Below are 11,681 nucleotides of genomic sequence, written 5' to 3' on the forward strand. Positions count from 1 at the left end.
GGTTAAAAAACAGAATCATATGTTTATACATGTGAGGTTTGCAGGGTATTTAACTACGCTGCTTAAAGTTTTGGTCCTGGAAGGGGCTTTGAAGGGCATCTAATTCACATTGTATTGAGAGGAAATACATGAAGAAATGGAAAGCAGTTATCTCAGGACCACAAAGCCGGTCACTAAAAGGGCCAGTACAAGATTGCACATTTCCAAGGCACCCAGACAAGTGAGCATTCAAAATCAAGAGCCACTTTCACCAATAGTCACTGATGATGGAAAACACGGGGTTCCATAGATGTTGCTGCTTCAGATTTATAAGGACACACAAAACTCTTGTATCATAGGAGCAAACCCACCAGCTACCAGTGACTGCATGGGGCCTTTCCCCCAGCTCTTCTCTCTCAACGGTAATTCCCTTTGTGTAACTTTCAGTTTTCTGCAGTGCCAGCAGTCGTGACTGGTTGTGGCATCTCTAACAAAGCACATTGGATGTTGTTTTAAAGTCCCATGGTCAGAGCTAAAAATAGGACGATGCTATATCATCTGATATTTTCAGATGATCAGCTACACCACTCCCCTCCTTTCTGAAACCAACAGAGGTAAGTGGATTTTAAAATTTTGTTCTTTGAACAGCTCAATTTAGAGAACAATAGAGCCATTTCATAAGCATTTCCCTCATTTCATGGGCTACTGAAAACATGGAACTAAAGAGTGTGGCCCACCTGGACATGAGCGTGTACACTGTTTAGGCTGAATGAGTGCTTATGTATGTTACAGGAACAGGCTGCCTTTTGGGTGTCATCTCACATTTGGTTTCATTTTACCTTTCTCTAGTCATATTCCTTTGCCCTGACTTCTATGCCTATTTTTACATTTTATTTTACAGAAATTATATATTTTTGTAATGCAGCTTACAAAAAAGGATAAGAATATTAATCAAGCAATGTGCTTACTTTCATCAGCTTCAGTCAAACTTTGATTTGCCCATCTTCAAATTATTTGCTCAAATTATATCTACAAGGCAAAATGAAAATAAATAAGGAAAAAATCCTGCTGCTGAGGATTAAAAGCACCTTTTACATAATAACTAATGGATTTTGCAGCCTGGCTGTGAACATGGCTGACAACATCAAATAGATATGTCAGTGGTGAATTTTTGCCCTGTCCATGTGAATATAACCTCAATTTAAGATCATAATAAAACTTGAAACAGTGAAGCAAGAGTGAGATTTAACCTCCTTAAGATCAGGGAGCACATCTTCTTTTAATAAGTATTTCAAACATGTTTACATAGAGGCTTACCCAGGCAAAGTAACCACAATAACTGTTTTTTTAAAGTACAATACATTAACATGTTACCTACTCTACAAAAACAAGAACCTTAAGAAGCAAAATAATAATCATCATTTGAAATATGAATAGTTACCTGAAAACCTGTAGCAATCCAAAGCCAAATTTAAGATGTCCAAAATTTAAGCTGAGACAGCCCTTTCCTCTTGAGAAACTGCAAAATAAATACAAGTTCCCCTCCCTTTGTGTCACACATACAATTTAGGGGGGCTCATTTGGACAATATTTGTACTAAGATTTAGGGGTCTCATTTGGACAACATTTGTACTAAGATACGTAACGTCATCTAGAATATAAGTCAGAATACCCAGCTATTTTGTGATTTCTGTTTCTTTCTTTTGTGATTATTCACTTTAAAATTACAAGTTCCAATTCATTTTTAGATTTCAAATGATCTACACTTCATCTGTTTTTATAATGCCTATATTCCTTGGCTTTTTCTAAACAACGAATTGAATAGGTATCTTAGCAAGAAAGGCCGTGGGGAAGATTGCAAGCATTATACTATGCTTTGTTGAGTGGGTTCAGAATAGTTTATAATATATTATCATAAAAACAAATTGACATCAATAGCATAATTGCTGCATGAATAATCTTAGAGCAAGTGAGACCTTTCAAGGCTTTTTTATTGTAAGCAATCATTATGCTCACCACATAAAACAAATGCCTTCTGGGAATTTTTAAAATAAGACTCAGCTTTCTCTGGTTTGTATTTCTTGGTTTCAACATAAGATATCTAAAAGATAAAAGAAGCTGTTCTGGCTGTAGGGATAATATTGTATATAGCCATGGGTGATTTATGCAGTAAATTAAGGGAAAAAGTTGCACATATAATGAGATATTAGTGAGCAAGTTCTCATTACCATCATAATATTTGGCACCAAAATTTAATAACTCTTTCTGCATGTGAATGCCAAAGAGCATTTTAACATTAATTAAAAGCCCATAATGGTACTGGATGAAAGAGATAATGTTAACCCAACTTTACATATGAGATACAGAGTCATAGAGATTAAGAAAATGACCCAGGCAGATTTTTTTAATTATTCATAATGCCACAATATGTCGATGGTGAGAGGGAAATCGGCATAGACTCCCACAACTACTGCTGTTCTCATCATTGCCTTGTATGGAACAGAAGCCTGGTAATTAGGGCTTCTGATTTCTACAGATGTTCTCACTCCCTCTCCTGCCCTGCATTCCCTCAGCACTAATGAATTCTGTATTAATTTGCAATCAATGATTGAGAAAATAAAAAGCTGTCTTCAATTCCTTTAGGGCAGAAAACAGTTCTTAATTTTCTCTGAATTTCCCTATATTTCTCTGGCTCTGCTTTATGAAATGTGCAAACAAAGAGTTCCTGGGCTGAGCAAACTTAAAGGGCCTTCTTTACTCCAAAAATTCTCAGAGCCTTAATATACTGATGTATATTGCAAAGCTCAAAAAAAAGAAATATTTCTTGCAGATTTATGTGACCACAAAATCTCCATTTCATGGTAGGCAGAATAATGGTCTCCTAAAGATGTCTATTTCCTAATCCCTGGAACTTTACAAGGCAAAGGGAAATTACAGTAGCAAATGGAATTAAGGTTGCCAATCAGCTGATCTTAACATAGTGACGTTATCCTGGATTATCTGTGTGAACCCAATATAATCACAAAGGTCCTGAAAACTAGAACTGGAAGGCAGAAGACAGTGTCAGCAATGCAGCATGGGAAGCACTTGACCATTCACTGCTGAGAAATGTGGGAAGCTGCAGAACTGGAAAAGAGACGCATTCTCCCCTCCAGCCTCCAGAAGGAATGTAGCACTGTTGACACTTTGATTTTAACCCATTGAGACCCCTTTCAGATTTTTATCTCCAGAACTGTAAGATAATAAATCTGTATTGTATTAAGCCACCAAGTTTGTTATAATTTATGACAGCAGCCATAAGAAACTAATACAGTGGGACCCATTAATGTCCTGCGAATACCTTCCAGAATTACAGCTCTGTTACAATTTTTTAGGGAAACGCTATTCTACCTGGAACAGGGGCCCACATCAGACTGTTAATAAATATTATAGACTGAATAATTCACTTTTGTTGCATGAAAATTGTTAGTACTAGGTCGTTAAGCCAGCCCATCTGTTAGCCTATTTCACTATCTGCATTTTATAACAACCATTTCTACCAGCCATTTTGAATCATGAAGCAAAAATTCATTTACTTTAAATGAGGCTAAAATAAACAGTATGGAATAAACTCAGTGCATCTCAAATTTTAATGTGCATGCAAACCACCTGGAGAATCCTCTTAAAATGCAGATTCTGATTCTATAGCTCTGGCATGAGAACTGAGAGTGTGCAGTTCTAACAAGCTCACAGGTGACACCAATGCTGGTGAGCATTGGTGTCACCTGCGAGCTTGTTAGAAATGGACCAAACTTTAAATAGCAAAGAACAAAAAAGGGCAACCCCTGTCAGACACTCTATTCCCTGCCATGGAAACCCTTCTGTTCTCCCAGGTGGAATCAGGCAAATCCTCCTTGCCCTGTTTTTAAGACCAATACTGATCCCAAGTAGAAGATAGTCAAGCAATTTTAACTTAATACTTAGAAGACTCAACTTCTAGTTAATACAGTATATTTTTAAATTATAAAATAAATATATTCCCATGAAAGACAATTTATAAAATAGAAGAAAGAGTAATTTTAATCATCCACAGTCTCAGCACCCAAAGATATGCCTTATTAACATTTTAATGTCTTTCCTTCAATACTTTTTTCTCTACAGAGATTCTATTTTACATATTTGACATCATATTACATATCTCATTTTTTAATCTAACATCATATATACATATACAGTGGTTATAGATTGGATTATTGGTCTCAGTTCTTCATTCCTCTCTAATAGAATTCTATATCCACACTCTTGCCACTCTGGGAAAGAGTGTCCTAATCCTTCTCCCGTCTAATAGACATATGCCTTTACTGTCACCAGGCTGGTAAGCAGGGAGTTATTCCCAACACCTTGACTTTGGGATTAATTAAGTGACTTACACTAGCCTAAGGGTTATTAGTGGACAAATATTTTTTAATGTAGGTTTTATTATTTAGATATGTCAAAAAGCCAATAGATAAGGAGACAGCTACCACTGGAAAGATAGTTTGTTACACTCAACAGACACCAAGACAAAAGGGCATGCCACGCCATAATGTGGGGTCACATGGGGAAGCACCAGGCTCAGTCAGGGGCAGAGGGAACAGGGAGAAGATCTTTACTGTGGTTACTGTGGGGAAACTAATGTGTGAGGCAGGGTGAGCAGGTTTAGAATTGGCCACTTAGAATAATTTCAGTGGACTCTCTGGTACAGTTGTCTGGTATTTAGCCCTGGAGTATTGGCCCAGAAGGTAAGAGTTCATCAAAGGAGGTGGTTGGGAGGGTATGAGCTCTGGAATAGTTGGTCTGCATACGAAAAGCGCACTCTCAGGCCAGTAGTCTGCTATCTCTAGGAATTAGCTAACCCTGGGAGAGGTAGTCACTCCAGGGTCAGCAAGGCCCCAAGATGTCAAAGCATCAACAAATACAGAATAAAAAGACGTGACTAGCACAACGTGACGCAAACAAGGGCTTGGAATGTGCTGATGTGGCTGGGCTTGTTCTCTTGCAGTGTGATCGTCTGCAGTGAGAAAAACTCGTGCAGCCAGGGTTACAGAACAGCCACACAAAGAGCAGGCCTGGACCCGACTCAAGGTCAGGAGCTAAGCCCAGCTGACGCCCAGCCAGCAGTGGAGGCAAACCCTGACAGCCCACATAAGGCAGAAACTACTGCTTATTGCTGCCTGCCTCTGAGATTCTGTGGTTGTTTGTTATAGAGCATTATGGTGGCAAAGCTGAATATGTTGGAAGTGGGGTGCTGCCATAACAAATCCCAAAATACATGCCATCAGCTTTAGGACTGGAAGTTAGAAAGGAAGGATATTGTTCTAAAAGCCTGGGAAAAAATGTTGGTCCATGTTATATAGTAGTGAAAGTAAAGCATTTGTTATAACTGTTACTTTCAATAAACCAAAAGACAGGCAATGGACCTGATAAAGTTGGGATGATGAACAAGCAAGTTTCAATTCACAATGCTGGTAAGATAAGTGGGTTGTTGAATTGCATTTGAAAGCTATGATAAGAGATGGATTTTGTGATGGTTAATATTGAGTGTCAACCTGATTGGATTGAAGGATGCAAAGTATTGTTCCTGTGTCTGTCTGTGAGGGTGTTGCCAAAGGAGACTGACATTTGAGTCAGTGGACTGGGAGAGGCTGACCCACTCCCAACCTGGGTGGTCACCATCTAATCAGCTGCTAACATGGCTAGAATAAAGCAGACGGAAGCTGGAAGAACTTGACTCACTGAGTCATCCGGCCTTTATCTTTCTTCCGTACTGGATGCTTCCTGCCTTCAAATATCAGACTCCAAGTTATTCAGCTTTTGGACTCTTGGACTTATACCAGTGGTTTGCCATGGGCTCTCAGGCCTTCGGCCACAGACTCAGACCGCACTGTCGGCTTTCCTGGTTTTGAGGTTTTGGGACTCAGACTGGCTTCCTTGCTCCTCAGCTTGCACATGGCCTATTGTGGGACTTCACCTTGTGATTGTGTGAATCAATATTCCTTAATAAACTCCCCTTCATAAATACATCTATCCTATTAGTTCTGCCCCTCTAGAGATCCCTGACTAATACAGATTTTGGTACCAGGAGCAGTTCTAGAGGAAGAGAATTTTAAAGATGGATTTTTTTAGTTGGTTTTGGGGTTTCTGGAGTGGGCTGCTTAATATGATTAGACCCAAAAATGCTAAGGACTCTACTTCTAATAGTATGGAGAACACTGATGGTCCTTTGAGTGAACTGTTTAGAGAATTATGCAAAATAAATGCATTTGACACTCCTGATTCATCACTCATGAGAAGCAAGGAGTTTAGTGACTCTATACATAATACCTTTGACCATATGTGGAGAATCAAGGAATATAATAGTTGTTCCTAAGCTCATTGGACAAAGTGATGAAAGAAGAAGAGCTCAGGGATTCTAAATCCTGGCTCCAGAAACACATACTGAGCCTCAAGTCTTCTAAGATTGCTCCAAGTAAGAGTCTTATCTCCTGTAGACAAAGGGCTGAAATTGAAGAAAATCAGACACAAGCTCTTATAATGAGAATGGCTGACCTTCAAGGAAAGATGCATGCTCAGGCTCGCCAGGTGTGTACTGTTACACTGAGAACACTGATTGGAAAAGAATAAGATCCTGCAACTTGGAATGGGGATGTGTAGGAGGACCTTCATGACGCTGGGGACACTGAACTTGTAAACTCCAAGGAGCCATTTTTGCCAGAGGAAACAGCCTCCCCACCCCCAGTGGTGGCAACATCCTCTCCCCCACCAACATGACCATCAGCCTTTCCACCTTTGTCTGAGGAGATGAACCCTGCACTGACTGAGCCAACAGTAATGGCCTCAGACAGTTACAAGACAAGACAATGCTGATTCTTCTCAGGACCCACCCCCAACACCCCTTTGTGCTTCTAGACCTAGAACTAGACTTAAGTCCCAGAAGACCCCTAGAGGTGAGGCTCAGAGTATGACCTATGAGAAGGTGCACTACATTCCAAAAAAACTGCCTGAGTTTTCTAATTTATATAAGAAGAAATCTGGAGAATAGGCAAGGGAATGAATATTAAGGGTATGGGATAATGGTGGAAGGAACATAGAGTTGGATCAGGCTGAACTTATTGATATGGGCCCACTAAGCAGGGATCCTTCATTTAATGTTGCAGCTTGGAGAGTTTAAAAAGGTTCTAATTGTTTGTTTGTTTGGTTAGCTGAAATAGGAATTAAAAGATGGCTCACTGTGAGCAAGCTGGAAATGCCTGATCTCCCTGGGTTTGATGTAGAGGAAGGGATCCAAAGGCTCAGGGAGGTTGGAATGCTAGAGTAAATTAGTCACTTCAGACCTACTCATTCCAGCTGGGAGGGTCCAGGAGACATACCCCTCACTAATACTTTGCAAAATAGATTTATCAGGGGAGAACCTATATCCTTGAAGAGCTTTGTGATTGCCCTTCTCTGTCTGCCAGATCTTACAGTGGGAACCACAGTCACTCAATTAGAAAATTTAAATGCAATGAGAATAATTGGATCTCAAGGTGGCAGTGGCCAAGTGGCAGCACACAACCATCAAAAGCAAGGTAGGCATAGTTACTGTAATGGACAGCAGAGGCAAAGCAGCAATCAGAATAGTCTGACTCAAGTAAGCTCAGGCATTGGCTAATGAATCACAATGTTCCTAGAAGTGCAATTGATTGGAAGCCTGCTACATTCCTACTTGATTTGTAAAGCAGAAAACTTCCAGGTCAAGTGGACAAGACTAATTTGAATTATAAAAAAGGAGAATCATGGCCCTTCAATCAATTTCAGACTTGAGACAGTTTACAGACCCAGAACCCTTTGGATGAAGGAGAGGTCGGGTTCCCTTGAGAAAGGACTGCACTACACTACCAACAATTTGTGCTGTTAATCTTTCTCCCATCCTTCCCCAAGGAGACCTCCAGCCTTTTACCAGAGTAACTATGCACTAGGGAAAGGGTTGATCAGACTTCTGCGGTACGACTGGACCATGGCTCTGAGCTGATGTTGATTCCAGGGGACCAAAACGTCATTATTGTCCCCCAGTTAAAGCATGGGCTTTGGAGGTCAGATAATTAATGTTGTTATAGCTGAGGTCCAACTTATAGTGAGTCCAGTGGGCCCCAGACTCATCCTGTTGTCATTTCTACGGTGCCAGAATGCATAATTGGCATAGACATACTTAGCAACTGGCAGAACTCCCACATTGGCTCCATGACTGGTAGGGCAAGGGCCATTATGGTGGAAAAAACCAAATGGAAGTGATTAGAGTTGCCTCTAGCTAGAAAAATAGTAAATCAAAAACAATATCACATCCCTGGAGGAAGTGCAGAGATTAGCGCCACCATTAAGGACTTGAAAGATGTATGGGAAATGATTCCAATTCCCACCACATCCTCGTTCAACTCTCTCATTTGGCCTGTGCAGAAGACACGGATCTTGGAGAATGGCAGTGGATTATCATAAGCTTAACTTAGTAGTGACTCCAATTGCAGCTTCTATACCAGATGTGGTTTTATTGCTTGGACAAATTAACACATATCCTGTTACCTGGTATGCAGTCATTGATTTGGCAAATGCCTTTTTCTCCATTCCTGTCCATAAGGCCAACCAGAAGCAATTTGCCTTCATCTGGCAAGACCAGCAATACACTTTCTCTGTCATACCTCAGAGGTATATCAACTCTCCAGCTTTGTGTCATAATTTGTTCACAGAGATCTTGATCACTTTTCTTTTCCACAGAATATCACACTGGCCCATTACATTGATGACATGCTAATTGGATCCAGTGGGTGAGAGGTAGCAAACACATTGGACTTATTGGTGAGATGTTTGCATGCCACAGGATGGGAAATAAATCCAACCAAAATTCAGAGACTTTCTATCTCAGTAAAATTTCTAGAGGTCCAGTAGTGTAGGGCCTATATCTTTATATATAACTTTATATCCTTCTAAGGTGAAGGATAAGTTGCTGCATTTGACCCCTCCTACAACCAAGAAAGAGGCACAACACCTAGTAGGCCTATTTGGATTCTGGAGGCAAAACATTCCTCATCTGGAATGTTACTCTGGCCCATTTATCAAATGACCCAAAGGATGCCAGTTTTGAGTGGGGTCCAGAACAGGAGAAGGCTCTGCCACAGGTCCAGGCTGCTGTGCAAGTGCTTTGCCACTTGGGCCATATGACCCAGCATGTCCAATGGTGCTTGAAATGTCAGTAGCAGATAGGGATGCTGTTTGAAGCCTTTGACTGGCCCCAATAGATGAATCACAGCAGAAGCCTCAAGGATTTTGGAGCAAGGCCCTGCCATCTTCCACAGGTAACTACTCTTCTTTTGAGAGATAGCTCTCGGCCTGTTACTGGGCTTTGGTGAAAACTGAACGTTTGACTATGGGTCATCAAGTCACCATGTGACATGAACTGCCTATCATGAACTGGGTGCTTTCTGACCCATCTGGCCATAAAGTGGGTCCTGCACAGCAGCAGCATTCCATCATTGAATGAAATGGATGTGGTATATATGTGATTGGGCTAAAGCAGGTCCTGAGGGCACAAGTAAGTTACATGAGGAAGTGGCTCAAGTGCCCATGGTCTCCACTCCTGCCACCCTGCCTTCTTTTCCCCTACCTGCAATGTGGACCTCATGGGGAGTTCCCTAAGAACAGTTGACAAAGGAAGTGAAGACTAGGGCCTGGTTTACAGATGGTTCTGCACAATACGTAGGCACCACCTGAAAGTGGAGAGCTTGCAGCACTACAGTCCCTTTCTAAGACGTCCCTGAAGGACAGCAGTGAAGGGAAATCTTCCCAGCAGGCAGAACTTCGAGCAGTGCACCTGGCTGTGTGTTTTGCTTGGAAGGAAAAATGTCCAGATGTGTGATTATATACTAATTCTTGGTCTGTAGCCAATGGTTTGGCTGAATGGTCAGGGAATTGGAAGAAACATGATTGAAAAATTGGTGACAAAGAAATTTGGGGAAAAGGTATGTGGATGAACCTCTCTGAGTGCTAAAAAATACTGTGAAATTATTTGTGTCTCATGTGAATGTTTGGTGACCTCAGCAGTGGAGGATTTTAATAATCAAGTGGATAGGATGACTCATTCTGTGGACACCATTCAGCCTCTTTCTTCAGCCAACCCTGTCATCACCCAATAGGCACATGAAAAAAGTGGCCATAGTGGCAGGGATGGAGGTTATGCATGAGCTCAGCAAAATAGACTTCTACTCACCATGGCTGTCCTGGCTACAGCTACCACTGAGTGCCCAATTTCCAGCAGCAGAGACCAACACTGAGCTCTCAATATGCCACCATTTCTCAGGGTGATCAGCCAACTACTTGGTGACAGGTTGATTGTGACCTCAATCACATCAGGGTCACCACCTGAGACATTGATCCACCTGCAGAGGTCTGTCCTGCAGGCCCTGACTCAATGACAGATGAATAAATGAGAGGATGGACAGGGGGTCTTGGTCAATTGGCTGCATTTCACCCTCTGAAAGCAGTCGATGGCCATCGCTAGCCCAATTGAATCACTGAAATAGGTGTGAGAGTGCATTGATAAATAATCTGTCATTGAGTCAATGTCTGTAGGACAGACCTCCACTGGTGGTGATCAACATCTGTCTCATAATATGAAGGTTGTGAGTTCAATCCTCATACGATACACCACCTGTGACCTTGATCACTTTGGGGTCACCACCTGAAATGTCAATCACCACCTGTGGAGGTCTGTCCTGCAGACCCTGACTCAACAATGGGTGAATAAATGCACTCTCACACCTGGTTCAGTGATTCAAGTGGGCTAGGCATGGTCATTGGCTGTTGTCAGAGGGTAAAATGCAACCAATCAACCAAGACCCCTTGTCCATCCTCACATTTATTCAGTATAAATTTCATTACAGAGGTTCTAAGCCAACATGTTTGTGGATGATTAACATGGTTAAAAGAGAGGTTTTACGAATGATAAAAGCTTTAGGTTCCAGGGCCCGAAGTAAACACTATTAATGGGTTATTTCCCTTTGATCTCCCCCTGAGAGGACCATCCAGCACAAAGTTTACATGAGTAAACAAGTAGAGTAGAGACAAAGGGATGCGGGGTAAACAGACTTAACTGGGAAAGCCTTTTATCGATCCTGTCTTTTCCCTAACATAATGGACTGGCCATCTTCAGCCTATCCCAATAAATCCTTTTGGCCTTCCAAAAGGTTTGAGACTAATCTGTAACGTTCCCTAATATTTTGTCAGCCACCCTGAATGAATCTCAACAGTTGATTATATCAGACCTCTTCCATCATGGAAAGGTCAATGGCTTGTTCTCACCAGAATTGATACTTACTCCAGATATGGGTGTGCCTATCCCATGCACAATGCTTCTGCCAAGGCTACCATCTATGGACTCACAGAATGCCTTATCTACCATCACAGTATTCCACACACATTGCCTCTGACCAAGGCATTCACTTTACAGCTAAAGAAGTGCAGGAGGAGGTTCATGCTCATGGAATTCACTGGTCTTACCACGTTCCCCATCATCCTGAAGCAGCCAGATTGATAGGACAGTGGAGTGGTCTTTTGAAGTCACAATGACACCACCAACTAGGTGACAGTACTTTGCAGGGCTGAGGCAAAGTTCTCCAGAAGGTTGTATATGTCCTGAATCAGCATCTGATATACGG

General features: G+C 41.5%; 1 long non-coding RNA gene across 1 annotated transcript; it reads left to right on the forward strand.

Moving 5' to 3' along the window:
* Window positions 1-248: 248 nt before the first annotated feature.
* LOC108316928 lies at window positions 249-11,444 on the forward strand. Its single transcript, XR_001830512.2, has 3 exons — window positions 249-593; window positions 8,746-8,826; window positions 11,251-11,444. It is a non-coding gene; the product is annotated as an uncharacterized LOC108316928 (long non-coding RNA).
* The last annotated feature ends 237 nt before the right edge of the window (window positions 11,445-11,681 follow it).

This window comes from Cebus imitator, unplaced genomic scaffold (assembly GCF_001604975.1).
Source record: "Cebus imitator isolate Cc_AM_T3 unplaced genomic scaffold, Cebus_imitator-1.0 Scaffold194, whole genome shotgun sequence".
Taxonomy (NCBI): domain Eukaryota; kingdom Metazoa; phylum Chordata; class Mammalia; order Primates; family Cebidae; genus Cebus; species Cebus imitator.